General features: G+C 47.9%; 2 long non-coding RNA genes across 2 annotated transcripts; one reads left to right on the top strand and one right to left on the bottom strand.

The window, feature by feature from the left end:
• The first annotated feature begins 7,904 nt into the window (after positions 1 to 7,904).
• Positions 7,905 to 15,379, top strand: LOC117870101. Its single transcript, XR_004643930.1, has 3 exons — positions 7,905 to 9,201; positions 12,154 to 12,328; positions 14,981 to 15,379. It is a non-coding gene; the product is annotated as an uncharacterized LOC117870101 (long non-coding RNA).
• LOC117870098 lies at positions 12,095 to 13,415 on the bottom strand. The gene is made up of 2 exons (XR_004643927.1): positions 12,630 to 13,415; positions 12,095 to 12,268 (listed from the first exon to the last, which is right to left on the bottom strand). It is a non-coding gene; the product is annotated as an uncharacterized LOC117870098 (long non-coding RNA).
• Positions 15,380 to 20,421: the final 5,042 nt, after the last annotated feature.

The raw sequence follows: 20,421 nt of genomic DNA, 5'->3' as shown, positions 1-20,421 counted from the left end.
AGACATGCTGGTCTCCTGAGTGCCTTTTTGAGATCTCGAATAAACTTGGTTTGCTTCTCCACCCTGGTGTGTCTATTGGTGCAATGCACACCAGGCAACGAACCCCCTGTTGCCCCCTCGGGCCCTCTGGGTCGGCAACAATATGGTCCCTGCCTCCCATCCACTTCTGCTTCCCCAACTAATTCTTCCCTGTTTGTGAGCAGCAGGTCAAGAAGAGCTCTGCCCCTAGTTGGTTCCTCCAGCACTTGCACCAGGAAATTGTCCCCTACACTTTCCAAAAACTTCCTGAATTGTCTGTGCACTGCTGTATTGCTCTCCCACCAGATATCAGGGTGATTAAATTCTCCCATGAGAACCAGGGCCTGCGATCTAGCAACTTCTGTTAGTTGCCGGAAGAAAGCTTCGTCCACCTCATCCCCCTGGGCTGGTGGTCTATAGCAGACTCTGACCACGACATCACCCTTGTTGCTCACACTTCTCAACTTTATCCAGAGACTCTCAGGTTTTTCTGCAGTTTCATACCGGAGATCTGAGCGGTCATACTCCTCTCTTACATACAACGCAACTCCCCCACCTTTTCTGCCCTGCCTGTCCTTCCTGAACAGTTTATATCCATCCATGACAGTACTCCAGTCATGTGAGTTATCCCACCAAGTTTCTGTTATTCCAATCGCACCATAGTTCCCTGACTGTGCCAGGACTTCCAGTTCTCCCTGCTTGTTTCCCAGGCTTCTTGCATTTGTGTATAGGCACTTAAGATAACTCATCCATCGTCCCTCTTTCTCAGTATGAGACAGGAGTCCTCCCCTGCAGCTACTCCTGCAGCTCTTTCCAGCCATCCGAGCGTCTTAGGCCAGGTCAGGGCTCACTCCTCTGGCCCTGGGTCTTCTCTTCACAAGACTGGACCGGGACAGCAGTCGGAGGATGGGGCTCTGGCTCTACGGGGGTCTCAGCCACCAGAAACTCCTCCATCAGCCTTGCTTAGCATAGCTGGTCCGTGGCGCATGACCCAAGTCCTCCCGTGTGCTGGAAGGATATGCAAAAAGTGTTTGAGCGCCACTTGTTCTGCTACCTCCACCCCCGTATGCTGCTCAGGTTGTGGCCACCGCCAGCATGCCTCTCTCACCTGCTGAGCTACCACCCTGGATCGGGCTCCCGGCAGGTATGTCGCCTTTGGAACGTATCGGGGGTGATCTCCAGGGCGTTGAGAATTGTGGCCTTCAGATGTGCATAGTCATGGGCTTCGGGCACTGGAAGCACGCTATAGGTGGCTTGGGCCAGGCCCGTTAGGTACAGTGCTAACAAAATGGACCATTGGGCCACTGGCACTTCGCAGCAGAGGTGACTCTCTCAAAAGTAATTAAAAAGGCCTCGGGGTCATCGTCAGGCCCCATCTTGGTTAGGCGTACAGGCACCACACGGTCAGGGGGTCCTGTATCCCCGCTGGGGTTGGGTGTTCCTGGAGTAGGCCAAAGGGCCAGGAGCTGCTGCAGGCAGCGCTATTGTTGCTCATGGTTTTGGGCCCCCAACTCCCGGATCAGCTGTTGCTACTGACTGCTGAATTGTTGCAGCAGCAGGTGTTGCTGCTGCTGCTTGCTCTCGGCTAGCCACTTAATTAACTTTTCAACCTCCATCCTCTGTATAGCGGTGGAGGATGGAGGGGTGCTATATGGTTTGGCAGTCGGTGTGACCCCTTATCTCAGGGGTGGGAAGACTCCCCACTTCTGGTATCACGTGTAATGCTCCCTCACTCAGGCTAGTCCTGTGGGATCAGGACCAGAGTCTGTAAGACAGGCAAAGGCCCCTCTCTCCCATAGGGCTTTTGCAGTAAATAGTCAATACTAGGCTTTAGCCTGGACTGGGGTAGCTCAGGTAGTCAGCCCTTAACTACAGTCTATCAGGGCTGACTGGGACCTGGGCAGAACTCTGGCAACCAGCAAACACACAGGCTCTCAGGGCTGGCTTTGTCCTGGGCAGAGCGCAGGCAGCCAGTAAACAAAACAGTCTCCAGGTGAGTTGGGCCTGGGCTTGTGTAGGCTCAGGGTGCCAGCAAGCAAACAGTCTTTCAGGGCTGGCTTTGGCCTGGGCGGAGTGCAGGCAACCAATAAACAAACAGTCTCTAAAGGTGAGTGGTCAGGGAGCTCCTGACCTGGGCTACAGCCTCCTTGCACCATGTAGGGGGTCAGCCACCTGGGGTGGGGTGGCAGGGGGATGCAGGCCCACCCTACTCCACCGCGTCCCAGCCCTGTGTCGGCGGGGATCCAGCTGCAACACGCCGACTGGGTCACGCCAGGCTCTGCAACTGACTGCTCCGTGGCTGTCCCAGGCTACTTCCTGCCTTCCTGGGGTTTGGTACCTGTGGGCTCCAGGCCTCTTCCGGCTCTTTGGGGTAAACTTCAGCGGGTACTCCAGGCCAGTCGTCATCCACATCTGGGGATCGGGAACAGCCAGGCGCCAGTTACTCTCGGGGCCTCTGGAGAACAGGCCAAGCGTCCTCCTCCGTTGCAGGCTCTCCCCCAACTGGGCTGCAGGGCCGGCCTCTCATACTTCCAGCCATGCCCCGGTACTTCTGGCGAAGGGGGCGGGGTGATCTGGGCTCCACCCTCCAAGGGTCGTGTAATGCTCCCTCACTCTCCTGGTCGGAGGGAGACCACTCAGCCTCACTACACGGGGCAACCATAAAGAACGCAACTGACTCTTCAGATCGGGCCATATTTGTTTTGAGCTGGTCTGGGCCAGCTGATGGTGGCAGAACGGGGAAGAGAATAGGAGGGGCCCCCCTGCTCTCTCTCTCTAGTGTTCATCCATTCCCACCTTACGTCCTATGGGCTTTTCTGTGGGTGGCTAGGTGGAAGGTGCTTGCAGGATGGTTTCAGCCACAACAACTGCCGCCCTCACAACAGCGGTGGCCACAGCAGCGAGACCCCCCCGTTAGCCCCGTCCATATGGAGGTCAATGTACCACTGGGTGATACAGGCCAATTTTAGGGAGCTTCCTGTGAAGCTGACCAACTGTCCCCAGAACTTACTGACAGGAGCTTTAAAGTATTTGCAAATGGCATGGGTGCCCTTTAAGTACTGACATGTGTGGTGGCACCTCTTTCATGGGAAACTTCCATCCATGCAAATGCGCAGGGTCGGCATGTGCAGAGCAAAGATTGCCCTGGGACACTGTGTCAGGCTCTGGCACTCCTTGACACTACGGACCACTTTCTGGTGGCTTGGTTTTTTACCCGGCAGATGTTGGGACTCCTGGCTCCACGATGGCGGTTCCAGACTTAGTTGGACAGGATCATTTACAGCTAGCCTTAGGCTTGTTTCTGGATGAACGAGGTCAAGTCCCTGGTCAGGCAGATAGAGCTTCTTCCTGTGTGGTATTCTCCAAGATCTTCAGAAGGCATGTCCTGCTTCATGTTACTCTTCTTTTCAGGACTTGGCCTTTCCTAAGAAGGGCCCTTTACTGCCTGGGACTGAAGGGGCATCCTCCTCACATGTCCACTGGCCTTGCTGTCTGGAGGAAGAAAGGCCTCTGGGCCTGGAGCAAAGCGCTTAGTGCTGACTTGTTGACCAAATGCAGGGCTGGCCAGAGAGCCCTTGAAGAAGAGATGCAAAAAATTGTCCTGAGAATGTCCTCCCTGACGGAAGAGTTTGAGGGGTTTCTTGTCAGTTCCATGGTGTAAGGACCAGCATTTAGGGCTTTGAATCTTGCAATTCAAATTCAAGTCTCGGTGGAACCTTGGCATCCCTCGCTTGCCACCTATCCTTAGTGGGTGGTTCTATCTCATTACTGTCTGTGATTTCATTTTGCTTTGTATAATTTGTTTTCTATTGGATCTGATATTTTAATAAACAAAAAGCAGAAAGAAAGGAAGCCGGTTCTAGGGCTGCGAAGAGAGAAAGCAGCATGTTTAGTGGATTGTTTCCCGCTCTCTTTTTCTTGACTACTTTCTCTTCTGCACCATCTTGCTGCTCTTGCTTGTGAGCCTGGCTAGCTCATTGAGCCTAAGACCTTTCATCTGAGGGTCTAGGGTTCGAGTTCCTGGTCAGACAGCAAGCTATGCTCCAGGAGTTTTGAAAGGGGTCTTTTCAGAGTGCGCCTTGATATCCCTTTTTTCTCTTCAGTACGTGGCCTTTGTTAAGAAGGGCTCTGTAGTGCATGGGACTGAAGAGGCAACTTCCTGACATGCCCTCTGGCTCTGCAGGCTGGAGGAAGAAAGGCCTCTGGACCTGAAATTATTTCACTATCAACGTTTGATGCTCACCCAGCGCTTGGCTTTCCTTTGAGGGAACTGTGAGGAGGGCGGGGCTTAGCCCCACCCCCACTTGGAGAGGGGTGCAGGTGTTGGGGCTGCTGGCCGGGATCTGGAGGAATGTGACAGGTGTGCGAGAGGAGTGGAGTTGGAGGAGGAGTACGTGTCTGCAGTGCCTGGGGGAGGCCTGTGCCTCTCCCAAGCAGAAGGTATTTGTGCATTGCCAGTTCCTGGGAGGCTTGGGTCCAGTCCAACATTGGGGACCAGGGGGAGGAGAGAGTGGAATTGGTGAAGCTGGGGAGTGGAGCACCAGGAGCCGCTCACTCCACCTTGGGGGCACTTTTGGGGACTGAGCTCTTTTTGGGTACAGGTAGTTTTGGGACCCCAGAGGATGGGGAGCAACAGTCTGGGCTCATTCACCCACCTCCCCTTATGGGGGGAGCACTGACCCAGTGGTGAGCACCATACTTGTTGGTCAGCCCCGCAGTGTCCTTGAACCTGACATGAGACTGGGGCCACTTGCAGGTGACCGAGCAGGGTGAGCTGCTCGAGCGGCAGATGTCAGAGGTCAGGGCCCTGAGACGGCTGAACTGGAAGGCAGGAGAACAGAGCAGAGTTCCAGACTGGTGCGAGCGGTGGGGTTCCGACCAGAGGAACCAAGAGGAAATCCTACATAGGAGCAGCCTCTGTTTCAGTAACCACAGTGTGTTTAGCAGCCTCTCTTTCAGTAACCACAGTGGCGATTGCAGGACTGCAGCATCTGTCTCCTTGCAGCAGCAGCATCATGTAGCTGGACTATGGTACACAGGGATTTCAAGTGGGTGCCCCATATGGGACTTTGTAGTGGGCATTTTGCTGCTCCACTCCTTGGGCTTTATCCCTCGGCAGCTGGGGTCAGTGATTCACCTGCCAGACAGTAGGGAATTTGATGTTAGTTTCCATTCAGTCAACGAGTCTGAGCAGTTCTGGGAGAAGTTTCTCTTCTGCACCAATGTGTTGCTTTTCCTTGTGAACCTGGCAAGCTCAGTCGGTAGAGCACCAGACTTTTAATCTGAGGATCCAGGGTACACGTCCCTGCTCAAGTAGGGATACTTCCCCCCTGTTGCGTGCCCCACAAACTTCCAAAGTTCTCTTGTTAGAACCCTTCTTGTCATTACTTATTTTCTTCAGGCTTTGGCCTTTCCTAGGAAGGGCCCTTTAAGTGCGTGGGACTGAAGGGGCAACTTCCTGACCTGCCTACTAGCCTCGCAGTCTGGAGGAAGAAAGGCCTAATGTCCTTATGCAAAGCATGCGGGCCCTAAACCTTAGAGAGTTGCTATTTCTCCTAGATAGCTGTTCATGGAAGTGGGAGCTGTGTCTCACTGCCTCTGCTTTTGCCTTTAAGTGAATTTGCTGACTTGGATGCAGGATCTGGGGAACGTTTGAAGCTTTTGCTCCTTATTGAGTGCTCTCTCCTGCAGCAGTGCAAGGCGCGCTCTACCCAGAGCCTGAAAGAAATCCACCTTCAGTGTTTGCTGCTCACCCAGCGCCTGACTTTTGTTGGAGGGAGCAGCGTTTAGGCTTGGGCCCAGACTGTCCCTGCCCCTCCCACCCCCCAATCTGGTTACTGCTGCAGCTGTTGGGACTAGTTCCTGGAGCTGAAGGAGCATAAGTGGTGTCCAACTGCGATGGAGTTGAAGGAGCATGTTTCTGCAGTGCCTGGGGGTACTCCAGGCCTTTCCCAGAAGCTAGGGTGAAGCTCAGTATTGCAGCCTGAATTCTCAGGCCACCAAGAGGAGAAGTTTTTCCCTTCCCTTTAGAGCCTTTCAAACCATATCCACAACCTCAGCTGGCCCTTACCAGGGCGAGCCAGATGGGGGCCCTGGCTATGCCTGGAAAGGACAGTAAATGCCTAGCAAGCTCCACCCACCAGGGCCAGCTCCAGGCATCAGAAGAGAAAGCACGTGCCTGGGGCGGCACATTGTAAGGGGTGGCATTCCGGCCAATCTTGGGGCGGCATAGTCCGGCCACCCTGCCGTGGTTCTTTTTGTTTGTTTGTTTGCTTTGGCAGCCCGGTCAGCAGCTCCGGAGCCTCTGACCGGCTTCCCGCGCTCTGTCAGTCCCAGCCCAGCCCTGAAGGGGCACGGACCCTGGCCTGGGGGGGCAGGAACTAGCGATCCCCGCTGCTCACTGTGCCGCCAGGCTCCCTGGGACGCGCCACTCCCCGCCGCCTGCACTGGCCTCCGCCTCCCGCGCCGCTCTGAGCCTGGCCCGGCTGAGCCACCTTTAAAGGAGCGGCTGAGCCACCACCTCTTGCAGCCCCCAGGGGCTCCGCCTGCCCGGCCGGGAAAGGCACCCCAAGGCCAGAGGGGGAGCCCCTCTTGCCCGGCTGTGAGCGGGCTGCAGCTCCTGGCTGCCCATGGGTCGAGGGAGCAGGCAGGCGTCGCCCTTCATCCCCCTGCGAGCCGCCTTGACTGCCCTCCACGCGCTCCCTGTGGCTGCCGTAGAGCCGGCCCTGCCAACCACTCATAAACACCCCCCAGTTCAGTGATTCCTCCCGCAGCCACACGGCTTTCACATACACTCCCAAAAAGCCTGCCTGGGGGAGTTTATTTTCCCTTGCATTACATTGAGTGCTACAGGATTCAGCTGGTCCTTAGATTGCTGCCCACCTCAACTGCACCCCTGTGAGAACCAGAGGTTAAATTGAGAGTGACTCAATGGGGGACTGCGGAGGAGTGGCAGCCCATGGTGCTCATTGGAAAATTTTTGAGTGTATATCCCTTTCATACACAGAACCAGTACAATCACGAACACACCTCCCTAAGTTAAAACGACTATAAACACCACTCAGCTAACTAAGGGTTAAACAACAATGTTACCAAGTGTGGGTCAAATCAATGCGTTAACAATGATATTGCATTGGAACCAGGTCAGCAGTTTAGTCAAATCATCAGATTAATACAGCAGAAAATCCACGCTTATAAATCCTAAAACGGAGAATGTAAACCAACCAGTGCAATCCAGCTTGAGCTAATTGGATATTTCTGAATATTACTGAAACCAAATTATTGCTTACTTTTAAGCCACAACCTCAGATCCAATTAAAGCTGCCACCTCACCACAGCACCGATATATACCTTATTGAGCCTGTTATAAGTAGAAGTTTTAAAGGTCTTAATGAAGAATTTATGTTCGACAGCTTAGTTTCTTTGAACCCTTTCACAGATGAGGAGTGTGTGCGCGCGCACACACACAGACACACAACTAGAAAGTCTGGGATATTAATGAAGACAAAAATAGAAAAAGGAACCATAATTTACTAAATTGACAAGGGGTTAGATTTCTGCAGCTCTCTCATTTTTTGGATTCAAGTGGAATAGGAGCTGTAGCTGCACTGAAGGAAACAGGTGATTGTATAGCTGGCCTGGTGCATCAGGATAGTGTGTTTTATCAGGTGCACAGAAACCAGTCAAGGCTGACGTAGATGTCATGACTTCCTTCCCCAGGGGGATCAGTCTCTCTTTGAAGGCTTGATGCCCTGAAAGGCAAAAGACGTCCACCTTTACCATGATCTTTATGGTTGTAAGTTCTGCCTTACCATGCCTTCCGGAAGGTCTCCTGGTAAATCAAATGTGAAGTACACCTTGGACACAGACAACACATCCCGATCCAGTTGACGTGTGGCCGCCTTTTGGCCAATATCTGTTTGGAAAAGTGCTGCTTAACCCAGCAGCTTTCTTAAAATATCTGTTGTTGCAAACCACTCGCACTGTGTATGGGTGAACCCCAAAGATCTCAGAAATGAAAGAAAAACAAGGCCAGTTTTGAGGAAGTTTCCATAACCAGGCGTTAGGGTTAAACAGCTGGGCTCTAACAGCCTCCTCAAAAAGAAAAGGGGCCTCAGCAGCCATACAAATAGTTATTTGAAACAAATTCGCAGAAAAGCTACCATTATTCACACATCACCATCTTAAATTGAGACATCCGCTGACCAATGTGACATCTTTGCTTTGCAAACCAAAGAACTGGGACACTCAGGCTTAGTCTACAGAGATAAGTTGACATAAGGCAGCTTACATTAACCTAGGAATGTCGCATCTACACTGCAGTGTTTTTCCCGCTGATGTCACTTGCCGACTACGTTGACTTAAAACGCCACCTACATGAGAGGCGTAGTGCTTAAGTCGATGTAGTTAGGTCGACGCAGCACCCCTGCAGACACTGCGTTGCTTATGTCAACTGAATATAAGCCCCACAACGCCCCACTGTATAAGTCCCACAATGCCCCACTGTGACTGCTTTGGTCACCATTTTGAACTCCGCTGCCCAGCAGCCGGGTACACAGGAATAAGCCCCTCCCCTATTGAAGGACTGTAATTGTTTTGAATTTCCATTTCCTGTTTGCTCAGGTGGAGCACTCACCTGGCAACTGCCCAGCTGAGCAGGCCGGCTACTTGCTCCAAACATGTCCAACCTGTAGTACAGAGAAGGTGGTGGATCTCCTGAGTCTGTGGGAGAAGAGGCTGTGCAGGCATAGCTCTGATCAAGCCATAGAACTGTGGACATCTACAAGCAGATTGCTTGGGGCATGGGGGAGAAAGGCTACAAGGGGGGCCCGCAGCAGTGCTGCATGAACATCAAGGAGTTGCGGCAGGTATACCAGAATGCAAGGGAGGCAAGCAGTCACTGCAGACATGCTGCTTTTACAAGGAGCTGCATGCTATCCTCTGCAGTGACACCCCCTTCCCCAAGAGCCCCGGGGATATATCAGAGGAGTCAGAATCACAGGCCACTGCAGGCAACCCTGGGGAGGAAGTTTTGGACAAGGAAGAGGAGGATGAGAATGGGGGACAGGCGAGTGGGGGAATCCATTGTTGTGGCGAGCCAGGAGCTGTTTGTAACCCCGGAGCAGTCCATCCAGTTGCAACACTCCAGCATGGGCGAGCATGATGCGGGGCAAGGAACCTCTGGTAGGTATGCAGTTTGCATTGGTATTGCATGGACACATCTCATTTACTGTTTTTTTATTTGTGTTACAAGAGTTAACCACTATACCTCCACTGATTATTTCACTATCTGCTTCTCATTCAGATGATCAAGTAATTAGTCTCTTACTCTTTAACCAATAACTTCACCTATAATTTTATTTTCATTGGTAACAATTACATATTCAAAGATCATAAAATCTTGTCATATATGGTAGTTTTCTTTTAATCCCCATTGCCAACAACTGAACCCTTGGATCAAGTTGTGGTTTGTACCAGTGTAGGTGCCTCCCACATCTATGAGTTCATATATCTCTGGATCTTCTGCCATGTGTGTTGGTGGAAGGGGTCTCCTACGTGGGAATGTTTGCATCATGAGGAAAAACACCTCTCTCTTCTTTTCACACTTTTTAATCTTTCAAAGTAGGAGGAGGTAGAGGAGAAATTATATTAACGCATAAAACACAGGAGAAAACTAACGTCTGGTCTACACTTAAGACATTTATCGGTATAACTACGGTACTCAGGGGTGTGAAAAATCCACACTGGTGAGCAACATAGTTACACCACCCTATGTAGCTATCGCTACGTCAGCAGGACAGCTTCTCCTGCCAACATAGCCACCGCCGCTTGCGGGGGCTGGACTAATAAAATCGATGGGAGAGATCTCGCCCATTGGCTTAGAGCATCTGTAATAGCAGTGCTACAGTAGTGCAGCTACATTGGTGCATTTGTGCCAACATCAGCTTTATTGTGTAGCCAGAGCCTCAGACACAAAACCATAGAATCAGGGCTCAACATGCGTCTATCCTGAGGTCTGAAATTGGAATCCAACACATTCATTGCCTGACGGGTCACCATCATTTCTACAGCCTGAAAGTCCTTCTTACCCACTCAGGAAGCCAGTTTGGGATCTATGGGGAAGGAATGTCCTATGAAAAACTCTCTCTCTTTGCCTCATGAAACTTTGGATTGAAATAGCAAAGGACAATTCTTTCCAATCTAACCGTGGCATCTTTTGGGATTGAAATCCGTGCTACTGAACTAGGGAGCGGTGTTCCAAAAACAGTTTTACCTGGGCCAGAGTTCACCACAGCTTCCTTTTCAGGGGTGAAAACCAACAACTATGTGCCTACTATTTCTACTCAAGTTCTTGCCAAATCCTTGGCCTTGGTTAGGGTAAATTTGCATTTCTCCAGTGGAGAATCCTTTACCAAACCTTGCAGAATGTCAGCAGTGTAAGTGAGGAATGGGTTCCCCAAACATACACAGTTTATTTCTTTAATTTGGTGGCACAAGTCTGAGCCCTGGTCAGTTAGGAAGTAGATACAGAGGGTCAGACTCTCTGTAAGCTACTGGAGATGGGGTTTCTATTTGAAAATAGTTATTTCCTGCGGCTATTTCACATTCGATACTGAACTTATTTTAAACATATTTAATGCACCTACAAAAAATGTCATATCTATTTCTCCACATCTGTATCATTAAGAGTAGCATTTCACAGATTATAGGATTAGCTAGGGGATAGCTTCAGGAGTAATTTCCTGTAGGGTCAGGATCACAGAAACAAAAACACGGGCATTTTGCGTCATCACAAGTCACTTACTGTGGATCATCTGAGACAATATTGACCTAAACAACTCAACAATGCTGTGATCGCTGGCAGTTACTTCAGTTAGTAGCACAGTTTGGGGCATGCCGTTGGTCATTTCTGAGTGGAGATTTAAAAACACTACTTTTCTTTGTTAGCATGTCCAGTAGATTGGAAAGTCCTGTCCTGTTGACTGAACTGCATTTGAACTTTCTCCATGTCAAGAAGAAAGGCAAGAAGCAAGCAAAATGCAATTAAGACATGATGACATTAGCAAATGGTCATTTGTCTTAAAGTCCCCAATAAATCTGAGGTACATTCTGTGAAACAAAATTAATATCCAGTTCTATGACCAAACAGCCTTCAGGAAAGATAGAAAACCCTGAAGAGGTACAAGACACTTTAATATTCAGGTGAAGGGAAATTCCAAAGCAGGTTACTTCTGATGACTGACAATCAGGACAAGAAATTCTCCCATACTGTTCTCCACTGATCGATTTAAACCTGCTTCACTAAGCGCTGACTCATTCTTGAGTTGTGTTACTTACAAAAGTTTTAGCATCATCATAATGGGGGGAAGGGGAAAAAACCCACAGCCAACCTTCCCATAAGTGGCTTTACCAATAGATGGAAACTGGGATTTTAACTCCAAATGCTCACACTGTGTTTGGGACCCATTTGAATTCCCTTCCATATCTGTGACACTTTCATCTCCTGCCCCCATGAGTCTGATTGAAATCAAAACAGCATTCTCAAGCTGAAAATACTGCATTACCTGATTTTTTGGGAGGTGGAGGGGTAGAATATGAAGAAGATAAAATCTTCATGGCTCAGACTGAAGGTAACTGTTCTGGGGTGATGGGGAAGCAGGGACTCTCTCTGAGTCACTCCTTATCCTTCCACTGTTGCAGAGGCTGAAATGACACGTGTGTGAGTGCCCATGTTCCTGCTCTTCATTATATTCAAATGTATTTTAAATGAGGATAATGGTACAAAGAATAACTACTATTTTGCACAACACTAGCCCAATTGAGAACAACTGCAACTAGGGTGACCAGAGGTCCCCATAAAATCGGGACTGTTCCGATATTTAGGTGTTTGTCCCACGTCCCAATATTTCGCTCCGGCAGCACTCGTTTCCCCCCCCCCCCCATGTGTCCCGATATTTTCTTTCTCTCATCTGGTCACCCTAACTGCAACTGAGACAATCTGTCCCCGGAGGGGAACTTGGTGACTCTAAGAGTAATTTTTCAGTGTTTTGAGTTCCCTGACAATTAATCGATTTACCAACTTTCTCCTGTGGTTTGTTTCCCTGTTGCCTCTCTCGCCTGTGCTGTCTGTCACAGGCTTTACCCTGCTCATGACTCCTGGACACATTCCCTTTGGACCTTTGTGATGATGGTCCACGTGCTTCCACTTTCTCAGCAACTTTCTGGTGAGGCTTCTGCTCTGCGTTCTCACCTGCTGACATAAAGAGAGAAACCTCAGAAAGAGAGATGGAGAAGGGGACAGCAAACCAAAGTAAGTGTTGGAGAGATGGAAAATAAAAATCAGGAGCTGAATTTCCCCCAAACACTTTCCCAGAGCGGAGAGGAGGGGATCAATTCTGCCTCCACATTCCATCCAAACACTCAGTGGGATCATGGGGGGAAAGCTACTCCCTGTTGTCAGTCAGGGTGGGTAGGAAGCCATGAGCAATATCTGCCCTGAGGTTTTGGCACCTGCTGGGGACAACCCTGAACTCAGAGAACTCCTAAGGTTTTTGTAGAGTATCAAAGCTTTGGGCACTGACAGTATTTGAATTAGTTTAATAATTCCTCACCTGTGAAGGCACTTCTCAGGATCTCCCTTTCCTCAGATCCCTGGAGATCTGGGACCCATGGCTCTTTTCCTCGTTCCAGCTGGGACATCATGTCAGGTTTGGAAATTGTAAATCCTGCTGAAGAGAGATAAAACAGTCTCTCTGAGATCATCCCCTTTCATATAGGCTTAAAGTCCTACCAGGGCAAGCCCAACAGTTCCAGGCCTTCAGGTAACAGCACCTTTTTTTTCTCATCATGGCTCTCCAGTGAGTCCAAATGATTTCAGACTCCTGGTAGTGACTTTATCTCTTTAGAAGGTGATGAAACCAGTAGGCATTTGCAGCAAAGCCTGACACTTTTTTCAAAACAAGCCTGCATTTATTAGACAACTAGAATACAGGATTGAAGGATCCTCAGGTTAGCCTGATAAAGCAAAACTTAACTTAGAGTTCATGTTGGCAAAGTCATCTGCCCAGCTTTTACAAAAATGCCTCAATTTCATCTCTGTTTCTTTCTCCCTGGGCAGTAGCAAACTTAAAGCACAGCCTGTTTATAGCCAGGTCCCTATGTCCCAAGTTGCAGTCCTGCCGTGTTCATATGTTCTGTTTCTCTTGGATCACAGTCATTACAAAGCGAATCCCTGTAGTTAGGTATTCCATTGTCTCTCCAGGGTGCTCCATTCATATATGGACAGTTCTTTATAGTGTATCCATGCCAACCTGGAGAGGCCTACCTTTCTCCAATAGCCATTCCTTCCCGTCCCACAGAAGGAATTAACTCCTTCACACTCAGTGGTAACAAAGCAAAATGTGATGGGAAGCTGAGTCATACATATTTTTTATGAAAGAAAGAAAGAAAAAGAAAGACGGGAGATATGGTCAAAGCAAAGGGCTAAGATAATGGATCATAAAATCATAAAATCTAGGACTGGAAAGGACCTCAAGAGGTTATCAAGTCCATCCCCCTGCCCTGAGACAGGATCAAACATAAGTATACCATTCATGACAGGCATTTATCTAATGTGTTGTTAAAAACCTCCAATGAAGGGGATTCCACAACCTCTCTTAGTAACCTGTTCCAGTACTTACCTATTCTGATAGTTAGCAACTGTTTCCTAATATCCAACCTAAATTTCCCTTGCTGCAGATCAAGCCAATCACTTCTTCTCTGACCCTCAGTGAACATGGAAAACAATTGATCTCCACCCTCTTTGTAACAGCCCTTTCCATGTTTGAAGACTATTAGGTCCCCCACTCAGTCTTTTCTCAACACTAAACATGCACAGTTCCTTCAACCTTTCCTCAAAAGTCATGACAGCATAGGTGCCAACTTCTCCCGGCACCGGTGGGTGCTCAATCCACCTCGCCTTGGCCCTGCCCTGACTCCAGCCCTGCCCCGCCCGCCCCCTGCCCCACCCCCATTCCAACCCCTTCCCGAAAGTCCGTGCCCCAACTCCGCCCTCTCCCTGCCCCTATTGGACTCCTTCCCCAAAGCCCCACCCTGGCCCCACCTCTTCCCCTGAGCACACCACGTTCCCGCTCCTCCTCCCTCCCTCCCACAGCTTGTTACACCACAAAACAGCTGTTTTGAGGCAGCAAGCGCTGTGAGGAGAACTGGGGACATGGCGCACTCAGGGGAGGAGGCGGAGATGAGGTGAGTTGAGCAGAGGCAGGGGGGCAGGGCGGGGCGCTTGGCTGCCGGTGGGTACAGAGCACCCACCAATTTTTCCCCATGGGTGCTTCAGCCCCGGAGAACCCACAGGGTCAGCACCTATGCATGACAGAGGATGAGGAGATAGCTTTTTACTTCTGAATGCAGATGAGCAGGGCAAGGTTGCATTAATAAGTTCATGGAGGATAGGTCCATCAATGGCTATTAGCCAGGATGGGCAGGGATGGTGTCCCTAGCTTTTGTTTGCAAGAGGCTGTGAGTGTGTGACAGGGAATGGATCACTTGATGATGATCACTGTTCTGTTCATTCCCTCTTAAGCCCCTGGCATTGGCCACTGTCGGAAAACAGGATATTGGGCTAGATGTATCTTTGGTCTGACTAATTATTGCCATTATTATCTTTTTATGTTCTATAATTAGATGTCACCAACTAACATGTACTCCTCAAGCACTGTGATAGATGGTCCTTTACACTAAAAATCACAACAATATTCTTGTGACGTTATCTGATTCAAATGTGACCATAGACCATTGTTGCAACCACTGTTATATATTTCCAACAAATCTTGTACAAAATGTGGCATGTACGATATCTATGAAAAGGTTATGATTGATTATGCTATCTGCATGCATGTATCATTTTTGTATTTCAAGTTATAAGTATTGGCTCTATACCTGGATTTCAAATGTTTGCTTCTAGGGTAACACCCGCAAGGTAGTTATCCAGCACATCTTGGAGGGACTATTCAAATTGAGTGGCCCATCAAAAGGACACAACTCACAATGGACCATGGGAGACCTCATCTAAACTGAACAGACTTTTATGTGAACGTTCCATCTGAAGTATAGGTAATGGCTTCTTGCAATGGCTGAATGAAATTGGGCATGGACGGGGAACTTGCCCATGTGACTCCAAGATCCCAACTTTCACCTGTGATTTTCCACTAGCTGTGCTGAGGACTTTGAAACAATGAGTTTCCCTCCACATAGCAGACGCTATAAGAGGCCTGGAAACATCTCCACTGTGTCTCTATCCTGCTCCAGCCTCTTTCCTGCTCAAACCTCTGGACTATGGACTTATACTAATGGGAGCATTCTAACCAAGAGACTGAGGACCTTCCAGTGGTTTGGAAGCAACCAGAGACTTATCAAACCAGCAGTTTATTCCATCACTGCTATAAGCCTGAACCAAGAACTTTGCAATTACTGTATGTATTTGATTCCTTTAACCAATTTTAATGCTTTCTTTCTTTCTTTCTTTCTTTCTTTATAAATAAACCTTTAGAATTTAGATACTAAAGGATTGGCATCAGCGTGATTTTTGGGAAATATCTAAGTTATATATTGACCTGTGTGTGTGGCTGGTCCTTTGGGATCAGAAGAACCTCTTATTTGAAGAGATTGGTTTTAAAGAACCACTCATTCCTAAGTCTACTGTTTTCGGTGGTAATACAAGGACTGGAATGCTTTTATGACTTCTTGTTAGCCAGTGTGGTGAAGCAGAAGTTTCCTTTTGTTGCTGGTTTGGTATATTCTATGAGGGATTAGGCGCCAGTCTTGGGGTGTAGCTGCCCTATTTCTCAGCAGTTTGTTCTGAATTTGGCTTCTCAGCTGTGGCCCACTGAGGCATGGTTACAGGCACTAAGCTCTCTTCCCTGTGCAGTGATCTGAGAAGATTGCCAGTGGAAGGACAGATGGTGGTGGACACACAGACACACGGCAAGGGAACCTGGTGAGGGAGAACTTCCTTATCTCTAGCTGAGGCAGGTTGAAGGGGAAAGGACAGACATTACTCATCTAATCGTAACCAAATTGAGATGCTGAAGGGAGTAGAGTGAGAGTTTGTTACTAGCAGTAATCCAGCCCAATGGGGAGGAATTAAATATAAAGAAAAAGGTCATGTGGCGAACAGGGTTTGCTCTCAGGCTCTTGGAGAGAAAAGAAATCTGCCACTTTCTCTCTGTGAACTCAGTTTTAAAATAAAGATACAGAGAATGGAAGTGGTTAAATTTCTCCCCTGAAGGAATGGCCCTCAGTCACTTGGCTTTGTTTCCTCTCACCATTGCCCGTGCAGACAGGAGGGACATGATTTGTTTTAAATGAGTCATGAACAGTGGATATTTTCATTGTTTTCTTTCTAAGCATTTAGCTCTGGAGTCAGCATAACAGCCCAGTTAATACTGAGGGGGCAGTATTAATGAAAGGGCAAAACACTTCCTTATGCAGAGTTAAGGTTTGCTGGTACAATATCAGCCCCTTGCAGAACCTCTATATCTGCAAAACTCAAACTTCTGAAAAGCAGGAAATGCAGTTACAGTTGCCCGCACCACCTTCATCCTGTCCTCTTTCAGCAAGGTCGCATTAACACACACATTTACTCTGCCAACACCCTGCTGGCTGAAATCTACAAGCTGTTCACTACCTTTTACAGCCCTTCCAACCAGACCTGCAACCCCGTCTTGGCCTGACGAGGCACAATCCCTGAGCAAACCAGACTGGGGTAAGGATTGGGCATGGCCATGACAGTGACTGCAGAGCCAGACCCCTGATCCCTACTCAGATCACCCCCACCTTACTGATCTCTCCTCACTCAGACACACTGCACCCCCTCCCCAAATTTCTGAAAGCCTGGGTAGGGGAGCTTATTTTCCTTGTGATGGTCTGAGCTGTCCCTCCCCACCTGGCCACAGCTAGAGCTAAGATAGATGTTCCACTTTAGGAAACAAAGTATTAATTTAGTGGAATCTGGTAAGGCTCAGATGTGGAGTGGCTGATCTCCACTCAGATTCTCCACTGTTCCAGCTCCTGTTGCTTATTGAAAGAAATGACTCAATATCCCAGTTACATGTTGTGACGTTCCCCTCGGTGTTATCTGAACCGGTGATCTGCTAGTCCACTCCAATCCTTGACTCTGGGAGCCAGCCTTACCCTGCTCTGCTGTGAAAATCCCCACTCCTGGGCTGTTCATGCACAGCCTCTGGTATGTAAACTGCTCCTAGCTACTTGCAAGCGAATGACACAACCCTAAGAACCTCCGTCTTGCAGTGTCCAGTTATGCCCACTGGATGCTGCAAGCTTATATGAGTTTGTCAATTTAACAAAGAAATTGATATGTACCAGGCTTGTTATCCCAAGGGGAGTTTCTGACACGCTTCAAACCAAATGCACTGCTTCAGGTAGAATAAAAACAAACAAACAAATTTATTAACTATAAAGATAGATTTAAAGTGATTATAAGTCAAAGCACAAGTCAGATTTGGTCAAATGAAATAAAAGCAAAACGCATTCTAAGCTGATTTTAACACTTTCAATGTCCTTAAAAACTTAGATGCTTCTCACCACAGGCTGGCTGGTTACTTTTCAGTCAGGCTCTCCCCTTTGATCAGCATTTCAGTCTCTTGATGGTAGTGGCGTCTGTAGATGTAGGTGGAAGAGAACGAGCCAGCATGGCAGATGTCTCTCCCTTTTATCATGTCCTTTCTTTCCTCTTGGCTTTGCCCCCACCTTTCAGAGTCAGGTGAGCATTACCTCATCACAGTCCCAAACTGCCCAAAGGAAGGGGGTGACTCCCTCAAGGGTCTAACAGATTCTTTTGTTGCTGCCTAAACCAGTGTCCATTGTTCCTGTGAGGCTGGGCTGGGTTCGTCCCATCCATGCCCTGACGAGGTCTGAACTGCCTCTCTGTTCTTGGAGAGTTTTGCCTGGGCTTGCTTTAACCCATGAGGATACATTTAAAGCCTAATAACTAAATACATGAAATTACAACCTATAACCTTACTGTAACAATTACTATAACATCACTAACAACCATGCTCAGTGTATCATGAACCTTCCGAAGACACCCAACGTGACAAACTTTGCATTGGATACCACACAATCATTTTACAAGGATGAACAAGGGGGTGCTGGGTGTTTCCCTGAGGTACAGAGCGTCACACATGTTTTATTAACATGAACAAATAAAACCAAGAACACACATCAGTAAGGCTAAATGACTATAAATACTACTCAGCTAACTAACGGTTAAACAATACAGTGACAAAGTTCAGGGCAAATCAGTAAATCAGTCAGTTAACAAGGATATTGCATTGGAATCAAGTCGTCAATTTAGTCAAACCATCTGATTAATATAGCAGAAAATCAACCCTTATAAATCCTAAAACAGCAACCCATGGAGGCAGGTGCGTATTTAGTGATGCTGAAACCCCAATCAGAGATTTTCACCCAGGCAGTGCATTCCAGATTTAGACAGCTGAATATTTCAATACCGAATCCAAATTATTGCTTACATTTAGCCTACAACCTCAAAGCTAATTAGTTTTCTCCTTAGATTTCACTATTGTGTAGCTAATACTTGTCATCACCCTCTCACCCCAAAACACAGATACAGACCTTATTGAGACATTAGTAAAATGTTCAAATCTCTCTCACTGAACAATTTATGTCAGACAGCTCAATTCCTTGCAATGCTTCCATAGGTAAAGGAGCATGCACTCAGTCATTTCATAGGGAAGAGTTTTAAGGCTATTAAGATTTGGGGAACTATTTGTCCTAACATCTTCCCTGCGTAGATTTCAGAGGCATTCACACACTCACCCCCACTGAGCCACACTATTACACCCCAATCTAGTAGAAAGGCTGGGAAGGCTCCGCCTTCATAAAAAAACAGATAAAAATAGAAAAAGGAAAATACATTTCAAAGATTACAAGGGGTTGGATCTCTGCAGCTCTTTGTCTTTGGATTCACCTGGAGTAGGAACTGTAGCTGCAGTTTAGGAATCAGGTAATGGCATAGATGGTCCATCACTTCTGGTTGCAGGCTTTTCAGGTACAGGAGACTAGTGAAGGCTGCATAGCCTGTCGCTGTTGTGCTTCATTCCCCAGAGGGGATCAGTCCTGGGATCCTGGCAGTCAGTCTCTCTTAAATGACTTACATAACATAGAACGCAAGACTGGTCATACCAGGTCAGACCAATGGTCCATCTAGCCCAGTATGCTGCCTGAGAGTGACCAGTGCCAGATGCTTCAGAGGGAATGAACAGAACAGGCTTGTTGATCTGAAAACTGAAGGACTTCCACCCTTACCTTTAACTTTATTGTTGTAGATTCCAGCTTACCCCACCTTACCACACCTCCCGCGAGGTCTCTGGGCAAATCAGGTGTGAACTAATCCTTTGATACAGACGTGTCCCACTCCAATTGAAATGAGGCAGAGTTTGGGCCAACGTCAGTTTGGAATAGCCCCACTTAACCCAGCAGTTTTCTCAAAATATCTGGTGTCATAAACCGCATGTAGTGTGGACGTGCGAACCCCAAAGGTATCAAACATGAAAGAAACATAAGGCCAGTTATGGAGAGGTTTCCATGGCCAGGCCTGAGGGTTAAATGGCTGGGCTCTAACAGCTGGCCTCCTCCAAAGGAAAAGGGGCCTCAACACCCATAAAAATAACTGGTTGCAAAAATAAATCATCATGCATCCATTACCATTTTAAATTCTGACATCTCCTGGCTGATGTGTCTTTGCTTAGCAAAAAAGCGAATTGGGGAACTCTGTGGTTGTTACCCTCTAACTGAGTAAAAGGTTACACATCTTATCTCAAGCAATTTTCCTCTTAACAGAAAATTTATTTTAAAGTTTATCAAAATAAATTCCATTTGAAATAGAAATAACAACAGTCTATACTGGGTCTCTATTCTTGTACATGCTATTTCTCTCACATGTCCCCCCACTCTAATTCCTTTGGAGTGAGGTTTTACTTTTCAGGATTAGCCACCATTTCCTATATAGTAGGAAAGGGCAGAGAGAGACCTAGAAGAAAACCTGAATTACATTGTAACACTGAAAGTTATCACATAATCAGCCTCTTACGTTACACTAGTTAACTTCATGTTTAATTTCATTGTTGCTGATAACAATTTATTCAAAGATTACAAAATATAAACCTATAGGGCAGTTTTCTCTTAATTCCCATTTCCATCCGTCAGCTTTATGTGAAGTCATATTCTACAATAAACTAGGAGCCTTCCATTTCTGTGAGTTCATTTCTCCCTGGGTCTTCTCCCAGAAGTGTGGGTGGAAGGGGTCTCACACTACTTGGGAAGGTTGCATCATNAGGGTTTCTAAACCACACCTGAATTTAG

This window comes from Trachemys scripta, chromosome 25 (assembly GCF_013100865.1).
Source record: "Trachemys scripta elegans isolate TJP31775 chromosome 25, CAS_Tse_1.0, whole genome shotgun sequence".
Classification (NCBI taxonomy): domain Eukaryota; kingdom Metazoa; phylum Chordata; order Testudines; family Emydidae; genus Trachemys; species Trachemys scripta.
Note: the sequence above shows the minus strand (reverse complement) of the source record. Positions and strands in the feature narration are given on the sequence as shown.